Source organism: Monodon monoceros, unplaced genomic scaffold (genome assembly GCF_005190385.1).
Source record: "Monodon monoceros isolate NGI ecotype Baffin Bay Population unplaced genomic scaffold, NGI_Narwhal_1 Super_Scaffold_5, whole genome shotgun sequence".
NCBI lineage: Eukaryota > Metazoa > Chordata > Mammalia > Artiodactyla > Monodontidae > Monodon > Monodon monoceros.
Window position 1 is genome coordinate 5,588,321 of NW_021703782.1, and position 15,907 is coordinate 5,604,227.

The 15,907-nt window shown below is 44.7% G+C and overlaps 1 protein-coding gene across 7 annotated transcripts in view; it reads left to right on the forward strand.

Moving 5' to 3' along the window:
* GALNT7 (polypeptide N-acetylgalactosaminyltransferase 7) overlaps nt 1-15,907 on the forward strand; it is a 118,121-nt gene that overhangs the window by 6,384 nt on the left and 95,830 nt on the right. For 2 of the 7 annotated variants that reach the window (XM_029203972.1, XM_029203971.1), the window contains exon 1: nt 4,850-5,197. The exons of the other annotated variants lie outside the window; for them this stretch is intronic. The gene's annotated coding sequence lies outside the window, so the exon portion shown is untranslated. Of the gene's footprint in view, nt 1-4,849; nt 5,198-15,907 lie in introns of those variants that run through there. 7 annotated transcript variants of the gene reach the window in all.

Genomic DNA, 15,907 nt, shown 5'->3' on the forward strand with positions numbered 1-15,907 from the left:
CACGTGCGTTCTTCTGGGCGGCTGAGAATCAGAAGCTTTCAGGGTTCTTAAAGGTACCTGCAAAGCACTGAGTCCTTGGGAGGCGGAATGCCTGTTTCCTGCCCATGGAATTTCTCCCTCATCTTCCATGGTGCTGAAGCACTCATTACACCCTGGAAATGCAAACATTCCTGAGAATTGCTGTATCTGCCGATTCTGTGGAAGTGTTTCCCGTCCAGTGCTGGAAGGTCAGGCATCAATCCTGTTACTACCACCCTCCTTCCCCCACTGAGAATACCAAGACAGTCTCAAGGAAAAGTCCCTGTTCTAAAGGGATCACATCCTAGTTGAAAAAAAGGATGCAGCACCCGCATGGCCTGGGCTTCTTCTCCATCCTTACTCTGGTAGCTGGGTAAGGAAACCTCGCTATGGGAACTGTCACAGGACGTTTCCTTAGCGGGTGGTGAAGGCTTAGAATAGCCATTTGGGGAGTGCACGATTATTAGTAAAAAAAAAAGAATGGAAACTGTTGAGCTGCTGAATCTGGGTAACTATTTTGTGATGGGGCCGGCTGCATGGAATGGGAGATAAGGTGTGGGCTTCGATTTGTTAATAGTGAATTAGAGGCGGGGAGAAAGAAAGGAATGCATCGTGAAGGAACATCACAATTCTGAGCTTGGGCCATTTGTAAACAGAATATTTGTAACTTCTAACTTGATTTGTTAAAAAGAGGTTGGTCAGGAAGATTTGAACAGCTGGTGAATATTGGAACATGGTTGTGATTATTCAGCTCCAACCTCGACTGTTGCCTTTGTTTATATTTTAGATTCTAATTTTCATCCCTGAAGAATGAATGTACAATCTGACAGAAGAAGAAAAGCAGTGAAATCAAGAATTTAAAATTTCTAGAGTAGAACGGACACAGCCTGAGGCTATGAAAGGAATGATTTTATGGTTGGAGTTTGTGTGGTGGAAGAGGGAAGGGTGAGAACGTAGAATATGTGTTAACAATGTGGACAGAATTCTGTGAGAATTGGGAGATGTGTTTGTACTGTAAACATGGCCGTCATTCACTCAACAGACATTTCGAATATCCGTTGAGTGTTTACTAAGCACCATCCATGGCTCTAGGCCTCGGAGAGGCTATGCAGTAGAGGAAGTAGAAAGCTTTGGCGTAAGGAAGATGCTACTCAGGTCATGACCTACTAACCACACAGAAGGTGCGGGTCCATAAGAACAGTCATTCTCTTTCCATTCAGGAGTCAGGCCTTGTTACCACACCTCCCAGCCTCCAGCCTTCCACCTGCTCTAAACAGTGAATTGAGGAAACTGGAGGTACCGGGCTGGCGCCGGGGATGCAGGGGTGTTGAGGACACAGGCTCCGTCTCCTCTCACACGCGAGGGTGTCACCGCCACCCAGAGGTTCCTCCCCAGATGCAGGAGGTGGATGCTCGGAGGCCAGAGCCCGGCATTCAGCTCCACCTGGAGCGTCGGTAGGGTTCCGACAGGGTTCCAGACGGTAGGAATATGGTGAGACCAGAGGGAAGGCCGACAAGTGGTGGAACTGGAGGTTGGAAAAGTAAGTTGAGGCCCTGTTTTGAAGGTATTGAATGGCAGGCTGAGGAACTGGGTTGGGGTTTTACTGATTCAGCAGTAAGAGCAGCTTTTTGGAAGCTTTTGAAATGGAGTTGGGGAGTGGTGACGTTCAGCTGCTGATTCCCTGAGTCAAGGATTCAAACACCTGTTGTCTATGAAGTACCATCTACTGCTCTAGACATTGGAGGTACTATAAAGTAGTAAAAAAACGCTGTCATAACAGATCACATCTGTGAGTCCTTTGTGCCAGGTCAGCATTCTGCGTGTGTGGTGTTAATTGTAGCAGTAACCCTCCCATGCAGTCTGATGTAATCCTCACTGAGTTACAGAGCCTTGAACCCTGCCCAAGGTCATTTACACAGTCAGTCTCAGCACAGTCCTGACTTCTGCTGTGCCCTCTGACCTCCCGCAGATTTTAACAACACAGATGAGCTCCTGTGGACACCATTGAAGGGGCCCGCAGAGACGCTGTCGAGGTCATCTCACACGGAGAGAAGCATGTGAGGCGCTGCGGGATGAGCGGAGGGGAAGGGCCCAGGACCCCGCGGGGGAGGCGGGGAAGGTGATGGCTGAGCTGAGTCCCGGATGTAGCTCTCAGGAAAGAGCCTCTCCAGCCGAGGGGACAGGCCGGGCTGCCCTGAGGGTGGAGGAGGCCGGAATGCATGAGAAGTAGAAAGAAGGCCAGCGCGGTGGTGGTGGGAGCTGGGTGCGTCGATGCTCTGGGCTGGGTGATGAATTATGTGGTCATCGCACCAGGCATTGTCCTAGATAAACAACACGAGTAATTACCTTTCTGCCACAGGTCTATGGGCCAGACGCACGAATAACAGTTGCAGGGGGTGAGAGGAGGGCCGTACTAGCTACTGGGTCCCCGGGTCACAGGGAAAGCAGCATCCGGCCACGGGGTGGGGTGCAGTCAGAGCGGTCCCCGGGAGGGCAGGTCGGACGGTGAGCGCGGGGACAGGGCCTGGGCACGCAGAAGCAGGAAAGATCGCGGCAGACCCTGGGGAATGGTGGCTGGAAGAGTGGGTCGGGGCCTGGAGGGATGGAAGAGAGCTTGGCGAGAGAAACGGAGTCTGAGCCCTGAAACACTGAGTACTGTGAATGGTTCCGGCTGGCTCCGAGGAGTGATCTGGGAGCAGTGCCTAGGCCAGATTTCCGTGAGGAGAGGAATGTCCCTGTAGCTCATGCTGAGCCTAAACCGGGAGGGGGACCAAGCAAATGAGTATGTGGGGAGAGAGATGATGACGACGGTAGAGTTAGCGGTGTGGCTGGTGGGAGGAGGGGCTGTGCTGGCGGAACGGGCAGGGAGGATGCTGATGCCTCAGAAGGAACAGAACCGACTGAAGCGGCAGTTCTCAACCTTGAGCAGGAATCAGAGTCGCCCAGAGAGTGTCTTAAAACCCGGGTCATCTGGCGTCCTGCCCGCACTTTCTGATTCAGGAGGTCTGGGGTGGGGCAGAGAATTTGCGCTGCTAACTGTTCCCAGGTGATGCTGCTCCTGGCCCAGGGACCAGACTTGGCAAAGTGCTGGTCTAGAGCACAAGTAGAGTTGGGGGTCCGTAAGACAGAACATTTGTGCGGTTTGGGCATAAAGTGCTTACAGGCCACAGGTCAGTGGTGTGGAGGTGTCTGCTGGGTAGATGGAGCCCAGAACAGACATCAGAGCTGGATGCAAAGTGTGAGCTCCTGGGTAGGAGCCCAGCTCCAGTCTGGGGCCTGGGTACTGGAGTGGTAGCTTAGGGCGTGGACGGAGGAGAAAAACGTGGGCATGAAAGAGGAACGGGGGAAATGCCGGGAGCAGGAAAGATGAAAGAGGGCTCGGGCAGAAGTCAGATGACTTGGAGAGTCTTGCCCAACCACCAGCAATTCCAAGTGCCGCAGCATTTGACCAAGAACTGACGAGAACGAAGGATGTAGCGAGCAGCCGTGGAAGCAGGAACACCTGCTGCTGCGCCACCCCCTGGCACCTGGGGTAGAGGAGGGCCTGCAGCGCATCTCGGTAAATGCGATGCCCAGGAACATTGGCTCAGGTAAAAAAAGAAGTTCAAGTGGTGAACACTCATCTTCCCTAGGGGAAAACTACAAATCGAGAAAGGGTTTTACTAGAGAGCCGTGGGTACCGAAGAGGACTTCCCCCACATTTGGGGTTATCTCTGTTCTGCCTTAATTAGGCCTCTCACCCCCACCTCGTGTGTGTATAGAGACACAGGTGTCCATATGTTTTAAGCTGAACCACAGTCACGTAATTTTGATAACGTAGACTATATATACACATTGTATTAAAATATGATAATACATATTAGGCATTTGGGGCATTCTTTTAGTCTGAAATCCAGGTAACTTGGAAAGCTGTGATTAGAACAACATTTTAATATTTGAAGTTGGGAAAGGAATTTTATCCTGAGAATATTAGGCAATTTTTAGTTTGTAATAATACATTAATTTGGCTGATGTGTAACTAAAGGAAGAAACAATAGCAAAACTGTAGGCTCAGCATTTCAGTGATGTTAGTTTTTTGAAATGAGGTCTACGGTTTAATTCTGGTTCAGTGCTATGATCCCAAAAGCAACCCTGAGACAAGTTGAACTGCACTTACCCAGGGCTTCGGTCTTTTTTGGAGAGGGGAGAAGTAACTTGCGGTTGCTTCATTTGGTAAAAATCCTGAGTATTTTCAAAATGAGAAATGTTCTCATCTTTGCTCCATTATAAATTCCCTTCTGGGCTCCCCGGCCTTCGTAGTGTTTTAAAGTGTGGCTCCCGAGAAGCATTTAAACATGCCAGTAGGGATGCCTGATCCAGCTCACTGAGTGTAAGAACGGCTACAGTGAAACTTGAGGAAAACCTTAACTTTGCATTATCTAATTAGGTTTGTAGAACTGCTGTAGAACAGCCTGGTTTCCGAAGTTTAGAAGGTACAGTTAGCTGCAGTATTATATCAATACCAACGAGCCTGCTAAGAGGCTTCCATGCCAAGCAATTGGAATATGTTATTACCAAGGATGTTTTAAACTGGATGAATTAAAATTAAATCCCATACTATTGGGAGCAGTTCTGTATGAGAACAGAATAGCAGAGATGACCTCATCTCTTTTTTTTTCCCATCCTTAATCTTTTATTGAGTCCCTGAGTTTAAGAATACATTTGGGCCTCAGGAGGATGCTGCTCTCCTCAGTACATGTTCAGTGATTATCCGGCTTAATTTTAGCATCTGTAGTTCTTATCTTTATAAACTATTTTATAAGGTGCTTTGAGATTGAGGTATTCACTGGTAATGTGTACACCTTATAAAAAGAGTTGGTATTTAAAGAGTAAGTATGTCTTAAAGAAACATTAAGTGAGACATTGCCAAAACTTTTTTGTCACTCTTATGAGAGGGTGGGTGTGCCAGCATTTTTATTTATGAGATTGTCTGTAATTATCCTTTGACTCTTGATTTTCCCTCTTGATAAAAATACCAGAAGAAGGAGAAAACCCTGTGAGAAGATGCTTTGATGAGTGTGAGCGAGGCTTGCAGGTAGCTTCACAAGCGTGTGAATGTCTGACTCTTCCAGCTGGAACCCTTCATTGCGAACCAGCCCACCTACTGACTCCAGCTACTGAAGTGAAACAGTAGACTCAGGTTCGTAGTGCAGGATAAGAGACACTTCTGAACAGTTTTACAGAATTTTAAGAACTACACTTGTTGAGAACTGATATCGTAACATGAACGCAATATCTTTATGCTTCTGTGAGAACTTTTTTGCTAAATTCTTTAGAAAGGCTAAACAGAAAAAAAAAATAGAATAAGTCACAAGAGTATGTTAACAAAGTCCCTGGTCATGCTATTTGAATGTGCTCTAGAGGTTCTTTACTTGTCAGCATTTACTATAGTACTTCAAATAATTTTATTCTGCTGAATTTAAAGTAAATATTTCATATACATATTATTAACGTTTCTTATTGGAAAAATAGTTCCCTCATAACCCCAGCAGAAACCAAAGTGATCCATATACTTAAGTGAGTCATGTGAGCCTCATTTTGCCAGAATATATCAAAGATCTGGATAAAGATGTCCAGATACAGAAAATCAGAAGGGAGATTCTGCTGCGACTTAGATTTATAAATGGTTCATTAGGCACTTGTATAAACGTTTCAAACATGACTTAGGAAAGTGGGGTTAAGTCAATTAAGATATTTTTGTTTGCTTGATTGTTTAATGCTGCTAAGAAAAATATGTTTGTGATGGGAAATATTTGCCTAGAAAAATTTACCCTGCAGTATATTATACTGGACTGGAGTTGTTGGTCAGTAATGGCCCGTGTACCTGAGAAATCAAAGGTTGACTTTATACAGCCGTTTGAAAACTTGTCTTAGACATTTTCTACAATTCTTAGGTACAGGTTTTAATTCTGCTTACTTGGGGTGATTTAAATCCAACCCATTTCTCCCAATATTTCATCATGCAATTTAATATTTTACCATGCAATTCTTATTAGACAATTTGATCATCACACTTCTTAATATTTAATCTGACAGAATTAGCCTTTTAGTCTCTAGTACAGCAAGGTGTCCCATGTAAGTCTTAGTATTTGTTACCTTGACAATGTGTGGGATTTTACATCCTTTCTTTTAAAAGAAAGTGTTTTAAACCCCCTATTCAAAAATCTGCTAACTCTTGCCAGGGTGTTTAAAATGAATTAAAAAATCCATTAGAGTTTTTGGCAAATAAGCTCTCAATTATACAGAACAAATGAGTACAAAGTGCTTTTCAGAGTAATGGAATGGAAATGACTGAAATCTCATTAAGTTACACATGCAGATTTTTCTACTCTGGTAGAGGGTTTAGTTTTTTAAGCTAAAAGATCACTGTCAAGATTGGAAGTTTTGATCACTTAAAATATATAATTACATTTTAGCATTTAAGCAAAGGATTGATAGAATGGGGAAATACAGGCATGCAGTTTCATTAACTTGCTCTGCGTGATGGACTCGGGGAAATTCGAAGTCCAGTATTTATAAAAGAATCCTGTGGGGGACTTCCCTGGTGGCGCAGTGGTTAAGAATCTGCCTGCTAATGCAGGGGACACAGGTTCGAGCCCTGGTCCGGGAAGATCCCACATGCTGCGGAGCAACTAAGCCCGTGTGCCACAACTACTGAGCCTGCGCTCTAGAGCCTGTGAGCCACAACAACTACTGAAACCCACGTGCCGCAACTATTGAGCCCGCGTGCTGCAACTACTGAAGCCTACACACCTAGAGCCCGCAATGAGAGAAGCCACCGCAATGAAAAGCCCACGCACCGCAACGAAGAGTAGCCCCCACTCGCCGCAACTAGAGAAAGCCTGCACACAGCAACGAAGACCCAGTGCATCCGAACAAAATAAAAGTTAAATTAAAAAAAAAAAAGTTTGCAGGAGAGTGTTTCCATTGTGGTGGCCAATTAAAATAAATTTGCTTACAGTCCAGGGAGATCTTAGTGGGTAGTCAAGAGAAAAATACTTTTAGCAAATAGTTTTCTAAAATTCTCTATTCTAAAAATGTGCTAAAAGAGGATGATTTCCAAGTACCTTGGTATTTTAAAGGAATACATTTTCTGTGTGAAACTGAGATAACTCTTACTCTTCTTTTTGTAATTAGCATTTAGACTCCAAACCATGGCACATATAACTTCTATTTTAAAATAAATGTAGAGCACACGTAAGCACAGTTGTTAACGTCAAAAACTTTGAAGAGCGACATCAAACCTGCAAAGATGATAGAGCCCCAAATGCCAGGCTTTCCCCAGGTTCTGCTTGCTTCCCAGCTTGAGTAAAGAGGCACTGGCGTGGCCTGAAGTATGTGTCAGAGGACGTGTGTTCTACATGGGTATTCTCAGATTCTCTCTCCAGCGTCCCCTTTGAAATCTGAGGAAGGCTTTAATGAACGTGGTTTCATTTTCCTTTCCATGAGTTACTGCTGCAGGAAGAGTGCCAGCCTGTACCTGTGACTGAATGGAAGAAAATTGCAGCCAGAGTCTAATAAATAGTTTCACAGTGTACAGTCCTGTTTCCTAAGAGGCAGTTGTCATCCTTGATCTCTGCTCAGTTAACTGGTAACACTAAGAGAAAAATAGACGCTAAAATCTTTGTTGTGTGTTGGCAAAAATCACTTCCTGAAGATAAAGTGAGTGGCTTGTAACCTGTGTTCTGATTTGCATCTCCTTTAACTTAAATAACAGGTACTTGTGTTTGAAAGCAAACATCTCTGAGTAGTGATTTATGGCTTAGAAGGATAGATACAATGCAGAAAGAGTAACCCAAAGGAAATTGTCGTGACAGTTAAGGAAGAGATGAGTTTTACTATTACAGAAAAGCAAACTTAAGGTAGCAGCAAAGGTAATATATTTGTATTTGTTCAGCATTTTTGTTTCCTAGTGAAGTGCCATACCTTTTCTACAGTTTTTTCAGTTCTTCATGAAAACTGAAATCTGTTCAACTACTTTTTCCTCCCTTGGGACAGGGGATTTCCTTCTCTGGCTATGAGACATTTACGGAGTGGTTGGTCCGTGTCTTTGGGTCCCAGTGGGTGCCAAATGTGAGAAGAATTCCTTCAGGGTTACAAATGTCAGTCATATATTTTATTGACCACCGAGTAGCTAGAAAAATCCAGCCTGCCATTTGGGCACCCAGCATGTTGCCTCTGAATGGGGAGGCCAGCAGCTTACTCAGAATTTTTTTTAACACACAGAGGTTGCATTTTCTGAAAATACCCAATTCTTTTAAATTAAAGATAACTGAACCTTCACGGTCATCTGTTCTACCCACAACTCTTGTGATGAGTCAGTGCTAATGATAAAATAAAATTTCATTTTTAAAATTACAGACAATGAAATGAACCTTTTCTCTCTTTTTTTTTTAACCTTTTTGCTCTTTCTGTTACTGCTGTGCATCCTCTCCCCACAACTCTTACACGCCTCACTTTTTTTAACAAGATGCTCTAAGAAGCTGTTTCATCTTGTGAACTATTGACTTGGAATGGAAGTAACATTAGAGATTTGCTTTTCTTGTAGGAGATTCCTTTCTGCCAAAGGACTGCAGATTTTCCTTGGTTGGCATGGGCTTAAAATTTTAAATTGCCTCATATATGCAGTGACGAAATTCGAATCAAATTTAAATTACTAAGTGGAGCATGCAACGTTACTTGATAACATTTTTGAAAAAAAATTTTTAAACCATGCTATTGGTACTTAGACATGTTAATACCCTGCAAGTGGAAGTTTCAGTCGACTTCTCTCCATTCCCACCATCTCTCATCAGGTGACAGAGTATCCACTTGTCAGAGTCTTTAGGTGGTAAAAAAAAAAAAAAAAAAAAAAAATCAGAAAATGTGCAGTGCCATATTAAGTCGGGTCCCTGATTTATTTCTCGTGCCTTCCATTTAGATGTATATTTGATTCACTTGCTTCCTAAATCCATGGGCCAGTGCTGCTACTCATAGCTGTTTTTATTTAGGATATCACAGGTGTACATTTAAAAACATATTTGTAGGGCTTCCCTGGTGGCGCAGTGGTTGAGAGTCCGCCTGCCGATGCAGGGGACGCGGGTTCGTGCCCTGGTCCGGGAGGATCCCACGTGCCGCGGAGCGGCTGGACCCGTGAGCCATGGCCGCTGAGCCTGCGTTGACTGGTTTGTGGTGAAGCAGAAAGCCAGAGAAATCTGCATTCCGATCTGCTCACCACCACTCGGAATCCCTTTTGCCCGCCCAGAGAATGTCCAGTGTGTTCAGGGAGTGGATGGCGGGTCCATTGGGGGCCCCTGGGGTGTTGAAAGGACCCATCTCCTAGATGCCAGACTTACTGCTGCAGTGAAGGTTAGTGAGTCTCAGAAAGAAAGGTGGGAAAACTCAGTTTGGGGAGGGAAAGCTAGCGTCATTTGGGATTTATACGACTACAGTTACTTCTCTGAGAGACTTCACTGAGGTTCTAAGGATACTGGGCCTACATCTGTATGATTTATAAGGCTGCGTAAATGCTTCCTGTCCCGGACATTGTAAGGAATTAAAATGTATTGGATATTTGGCCCAAGCGGAAGAGACCTGAAGCCCAAGAATACTCGGCTTAGAATTTCGCCCTGTAGGCCAGTCACCAGGAGGTGGTGGAGGTCACGTCTGTGCTGCGGGGAAGTTTATTTCCTGGTGCAGCCTCAGAGCCTACCTGACTCCTGATCGTAACGTTTCTGTCGTGTAAACTGTGTGCCAGGCAAGTAAGGACAAGCCCTGTTTAGGGTCCAGACATTCGGCAGCCTCGTGGTTTTGAAATAATCTGATACTTCACTGGTGGTTTCTTCTGACTCTCTCACTGAGATTATGAAAAACCCAAATCAGTGCAGAATTAACGAGAAAAGATTCCTAGGGAAGGCGCACTGAAGTGGATTACAGCATTCCTTCCAGGGCTTGGGGCAGGGCAGAGAGTGTGAACCAGGAGAGGTGGGAAGACGCGCCATGGAAAGGGGAGGCGTTCTGTTGCGGCTCAGGGTCCTGGGGGGAGGGGAAGGATGGGGCCCTCACCCTGCGTCCGTGTTGATAACTATGGCTGTTAATCTCCGCGAATACTGAGTATCCTGGGGGAATTCTGCTGATTAATTTACCTCCTGGCTCGTAGAGCAGGAAGCTCCGCCAGACAAGCTGGAGATTAAAAGCGAAAGCTGACATCAAGCCGTCAATCACATGGTAAAAGTGGCACGTGGACCCTGGGTTGAAGGTGGTCTTGGCCTGGGGACGGCTTCTCCCAGGCTCCTTACCCTCGTCCGGGAAGTAGACCCAGGATCTGCCCCAGCGCTGCCCTTGGGCTTCCTTCAGGCCTCCCGTGTCGGAGCCCCCGGGGCCGGGTTAACCTGCAGTGTCGCACATCTTGTTTTCTCTTTCTTCCGTCCCTTCCTCCTCCTCGGAAGAGCATAATAATTCCTGTGTCGTTGCGAGAGTGCTTAAAAGAATGATAACACTAACATTATGCATATTTGTTATGAATTCCTTATTTTGAATTATCAGTGAAAAGGGGATGAGTATCCTAGACTTTAGACTTCCACCTTAAAAGTTATGCCCTTTGGTGAACTCATATTCTAAAATGGGGAGAGAGGAAAATGCTCTCATTTATTTACTTCTGAGTCACACTTTTCTCCTGAAGTAAATGTATGTTCACATGCCCACATTTTCACCGTAAGCAGCTTCGCTGTAGGCTTCTTTGCCACATAACAAGTGGCCGTTAGGCAGTTTTACCGTGAATGATAAAATAACTGGTTGGCAGTTTTTGGCTTGATGGTTTGATTTCAACTGGTTGAAATGTGGTAGCAGTTCTTCCCGTTAGGACCACGTTGGTGGCCTTAAGCCGACGATTTGCCCTGAGAGATGGTTTCTTAGTTTGATGCACACCACGGTTGACATGAGATACAACCAGTTATTTGAGCAGTATTGCCATGGTCTACACACATTTTTAATATACTCAAATATTTTGTATTTCACAATAAAGTCTTTTTAATTTAGTTATTCATTTGTCACGTTTCACTGTCTTTTTTCATGCCCCTCTTGGTTTTTTTTGCTATTTTTGTTTTTTGTTATTTTATGTTCTACTGCAAAATGGCCAATTAGTTATGAGACAAAAATGTTTGCGGCAAAAGTACCTAGAACCATACGTTCACTGTAGAAAATATAAAAATGTGAAAGAAAATAGGAAACTAAAAATCCCCTGTAATCCATCTTACTCAAAGCTAATTATTATGATCTGTCTGGTGTATTCCTTGCTCAAATTTAAGCATTTATAGACAAAGACCTTATATGTACTACTTTGTGGATTGCCTTTTTTATTTTACTGTAGAAATATTTTAATTTGTATATTGTTTCTAGGATATATACTGTTTTGTAAGGTAATCTTTTAGCACTTGGTCATTTTAGTGTGGAGGTGATTTAAGGAAAGAGGACATGAGGGAAATATGCTGGAAATTGCAGACCCTACACTGTCGTGTGCATCACATTTGCAAAGTTGTTTTTCCACCTGCCCCTTCCAAAAAAAAAAAAAAAGTCATCGATATGGTTCTGAGTTGTGTTGGATGGTTTATAAAAGTTGCTGTTTAAACTCATTTTGGGTGCGTCCTGGCTAAGCCAGCGGTTAAATGGAGCTGGACGAGCAGCTGGTCTGTGCAGGACGCTCATCCCACTGTCTCTCACACTCTTCCCCAGCACCGTCCACACTAGTTTTGAGTTATGGCTGCTAAACACTCTGAGCTTTCAAACCTCTACTTAGTGAATGAGTAGTAAGAAATCTGTCACTGCCCTGGGGTTAATTATGAGGCTTAGTAAAGACGTTCTTAGCTTTACTAACCCTGATCCTATTGTCTCTGAGCTGTGAAGACTAATTTTTCTTTTTACTGATTCAGCTCTGCCACTTCTGGATTTTTCTCAAATACTCTTCTCTATATTAGGAACATTTAAAAATGAGAATCATGCCCTTTTAATCCTTGCATAGTTGGACTACGCCTTTCACTGTACAGTGATATAAGGCTTTTCTTTCCTATGACCTTGAATCTTATTTTAAACACACATACATTTTGTTTATTTATTTGTGTGTGTGTGTGTACATATATATAAAATAATAGGTCAGCACTGTCTCTCCTCACCCAGAATTCTAGTCTGAAAATGGATTGGTGAGCATCAAATACTAATCAGGAACTTTTATTGAATTCTTACTATGCCCCCCTCTAGGCTTGTCCACATTCTCAATTTAATCTTCTGACATTTTACAGATGAGGAAAGTTGTGGCTTAGAGAAATTAAACGCCTTGCCCGAGGTCACTGGCCTCGTAAGTAGTGGAACCAGAGTTCAAACCCAGCCCACCCTCTCCGGTGGGATCCAGTACCACCCAGTGGCACTTCCTGAACTGTGTACTGTGAACCAAGATGTACTAGCAGGAGTTACTTCCAAGATTTCTTGGGCCAATAAGGCTGAGAACTGTTTCATGTTATATCAGCCCCTTAGAGGCTCACAGTGTACATTGGATTGTTAAAAGCTCTGAATTCAGACTCCCATAGGAAGTAAACTTAGAGATTTCATCTCGTCTTTCACAAAGGGACCTGGTCACTGACTCAGTCTCTAGAGAATGCTGGCATCCGGAGAGTACAGGCTGCTGGAGCAGGATCAAAGTGACAGAGCTCCCGGGGGACCAGAGGGCCAGTGCCCTTCCTCCAGGGAGGACCCCTCCTCCAGGGAGCACTCGGCACCCGGGCTTGCCCCTGTGTTGCTTTCCAGTGGGACACGACTCCCTGATCTTGCTGCATTATTCATCCAACATGACTTCAGTTCTGTTGTAAATTCTCATACACAGCACGTATTTCACAGTTACAGAAAAATCCTACCGATCAAAGAGGTTTCTTAGAACAGCCATGCTTGGCCGTCACCAACGTCTTGCCCCATTGCCTGAGCAGCCCAATGAGTCTAAGTATTTATATTTAAGAATTTCTTTTATCCTGGGAATCCCAGCATAAGTGGTTCTTTGACTTGGGTTGTGAGACAAATGGTTTTAAGTATAACCCATATTAGATTGCTATTCATGTGGAATTAGATGTCCAGTGTATAAATTATGTTTCAGCTACTGGAAACTCACTTTCATATCATGAAAATATCAAACCACATCCCCTAAACCAAATAAACTGCTTTTACAGACATTTTACAGGCACATAAAATCAAAGATGCATCATATTTGTTTTGTGGATAAATTTTTCTGCACAGGCAAGGTTGAGTGAAGCTTCTAATTTTAAAATATGAGTCTAATAAGGTTCACACTGAAAGTACTACCTTTTCTTTTGGAAACTGCCTGCAGTAATCATGGATAGTCTTCCTTTGCTCCAGGGAACTTCTGTGTACAAAATTACCATCATCTGTCTTGAGCGTTTTCACCGTGTATTCAGTGTGCGTAATGCCTCTGGATGTCTTTGAGAGAGAGGATTCCTGCCACCATCCCAGCCTTCCCTGGGGAAATGGGGGAGGCAGATCAGAGGTTCAGGTGTCAGTGGGCCCCCCTGGTTCCACGTGAATGTGAAGGCATGGCGATTAGATATTTAGGGTCTGTATCAAAATACAGATTTGACTACTGTAACAGAAATCTAAAAATTTAGGGGTTCTCCTCCTACTTAAATACCCAGACTGACCGGCCATCCTCCGCGGTCCTGCGTGACATCATCGGGATCTGTGCCCCTTCTGCCTTGTTGCTCTGTCATTCCCTCGTGGTCTAGAATGCATCCCTGCGGTGGGAAGGATGGAAGCAGAAAGGGGTTGCTGCTCCATCTGTAGTATCACCTTCAGCTACATTCCACTGGCCTAATATCCTCACTCTGAGGGATGTTGGAAATGTATCTTTATTCTGGGTGGCCACATGCATGGATAGAGCTCCGAGGTTAGGAGGTGGTTAATTCTGAGAGGGAAGAGGAGAAAGGAAATTGGAAATAGTGGTCTTTGCCACAGAGTAATAGCATGTAAGTTTTTTAAGGATAAAGTTGTAAATCAGGGGTCAAAAGCCCCTTGTCACTCAACCTTTGGCTTCTACCTAACTTCCCCTTCCCTGGAAAGATCACCTTGGTTTTGGTATCTGGTGTATGTTTGATCTTCTTACCCAAACTTAAAATCTGTGACTTTTTGTATCACTTGATTAACTGTTGGTTCTGAGACTCTCAGGCTTGTCTGCTAAGCTCACATCAATAGGAGAAAGTTTTAAGTTCCTCTTATACACCTGTAACCACCAAGCAGCACTTTTAACATAGTGTTATCACATTGAATTACTGTGGTAATTAATTTTATCACATTAAAATCCTGTTCTTTTGTTTGTTAGATTGTTAATACATTAAATGGTTTCTTGGTCTTTTTTTCTGCTGACTGGATCAGTCCCCCCTCCCTGCATCGGGAGGGACACTTTATCCACTGTCAGAAACGTGGGGAGGATGAAAGGGAGAGGTGGGAGTATCAGAATTTAGCAGCTCACAGGAGGGGAGGACCCAGCTAGTTGGGGTTCAGATCTCAGGGGTGGCCTGGTGAGGGCCCTGGCCTGTTGTATCTCTAGAACGTCATGAGGCTGTTTTGGGGGTCAGGGCTGGGTGGGATAAATGCTGGAATCTGGAACCACACCAGCTGCTGTGGTGAAGGGCTTTTACTCGGAGAGCAAGCAAAGTAGGGATCTCTTGTGCCAGCCTTCCTGCCGCCCTCGAGCGCTTCCTGTTGCCAAGGCCTAAAGGGAGAAGAGTTTGTAGAGGTCCTGATGCCAGGGTGGAATAGAGAAGGGAGGGTTGGGGCCGAGAAGACAGTGGTTTAATGACCAGCACGGTACTTCCTGGATATAAAGTCTTCCTTTGGGACCTTCCTCCTGGAAGGGTTTGGGCCAAACAGCACCGAGAGAGAAATCAGGGAGTAGGTCTGGACTGGCCCCGAGGTGGATCTGACTTCCCAGTGAGACAAGAATAGGCTTTCTTTTCCAGGTGCCCTACCTGCATGCACAGGTCTCGCGCTGTCTCACACCTGGACCCCGGTGTGTTCACGCGAGAGAGCTCACCTCCGTCCTCACAGCCTCCGAGTTAAGGACGCAGCTTGGATTTTCCTTTCTTTCCTTTCAAAACCTGTTATGAAGCTACTATTTATACATCTCCTTGAGTCTTTCTTGAGTTTATTTCCAGGGTCTGTGGCTCATTTAAAAACGACTTAAACTTTGTCGGTGTCTTGCATTTTGCTGGGCCTTGAAACAAAGATGGTGAGGCTGCACGCTCCGTCCCCAGGGAGGTAACAGCCTAGTTTGTGGAACAAGGTGAATGTGCAGAAACGAATATTACACATTCAGTATTAAAATAGAATGAGCTGTGCCTGGAAAGTGGAAACGAGAGGCTCGTGGAGGAGAGTTGACTTTGGGGCTCATCTGCAGAGGTGGGACTTGGGTGGGGGGGTGGGGAGGGGGAAGGGCAGCAGGCAGAGACTCGGACTTGGGGGGAGAAGGAAGTAGTTACGAAGGTGGCGTGTGCCCTGTACGTACTTTATGTTACGGAGAAGCGTTACTCAGTTGTCCTAAAAACATCCTCATTTCGGCTTTAAGGGGATCTTCGTGTTTCAGAATTTTGAATTTGACAGGCCTCCTCCCTCCCACCCTGTCCGTTAAGATTTTCTGGTCTTCAGCCATATTCTTGCTGACATGTTCACTTTTATAAGCAAAAGAGTCCTATTATTTTTTCCTTATCTTCAAGCTGAAGCTGTCTCATCCCATTTTCATATTAGTTTCCCGCCCCTCCCCCAGAACAGTTTCTAGTTTCTGTATGTGGGACCTGTCTTGAGGGGTATCAGAATCGCCAGA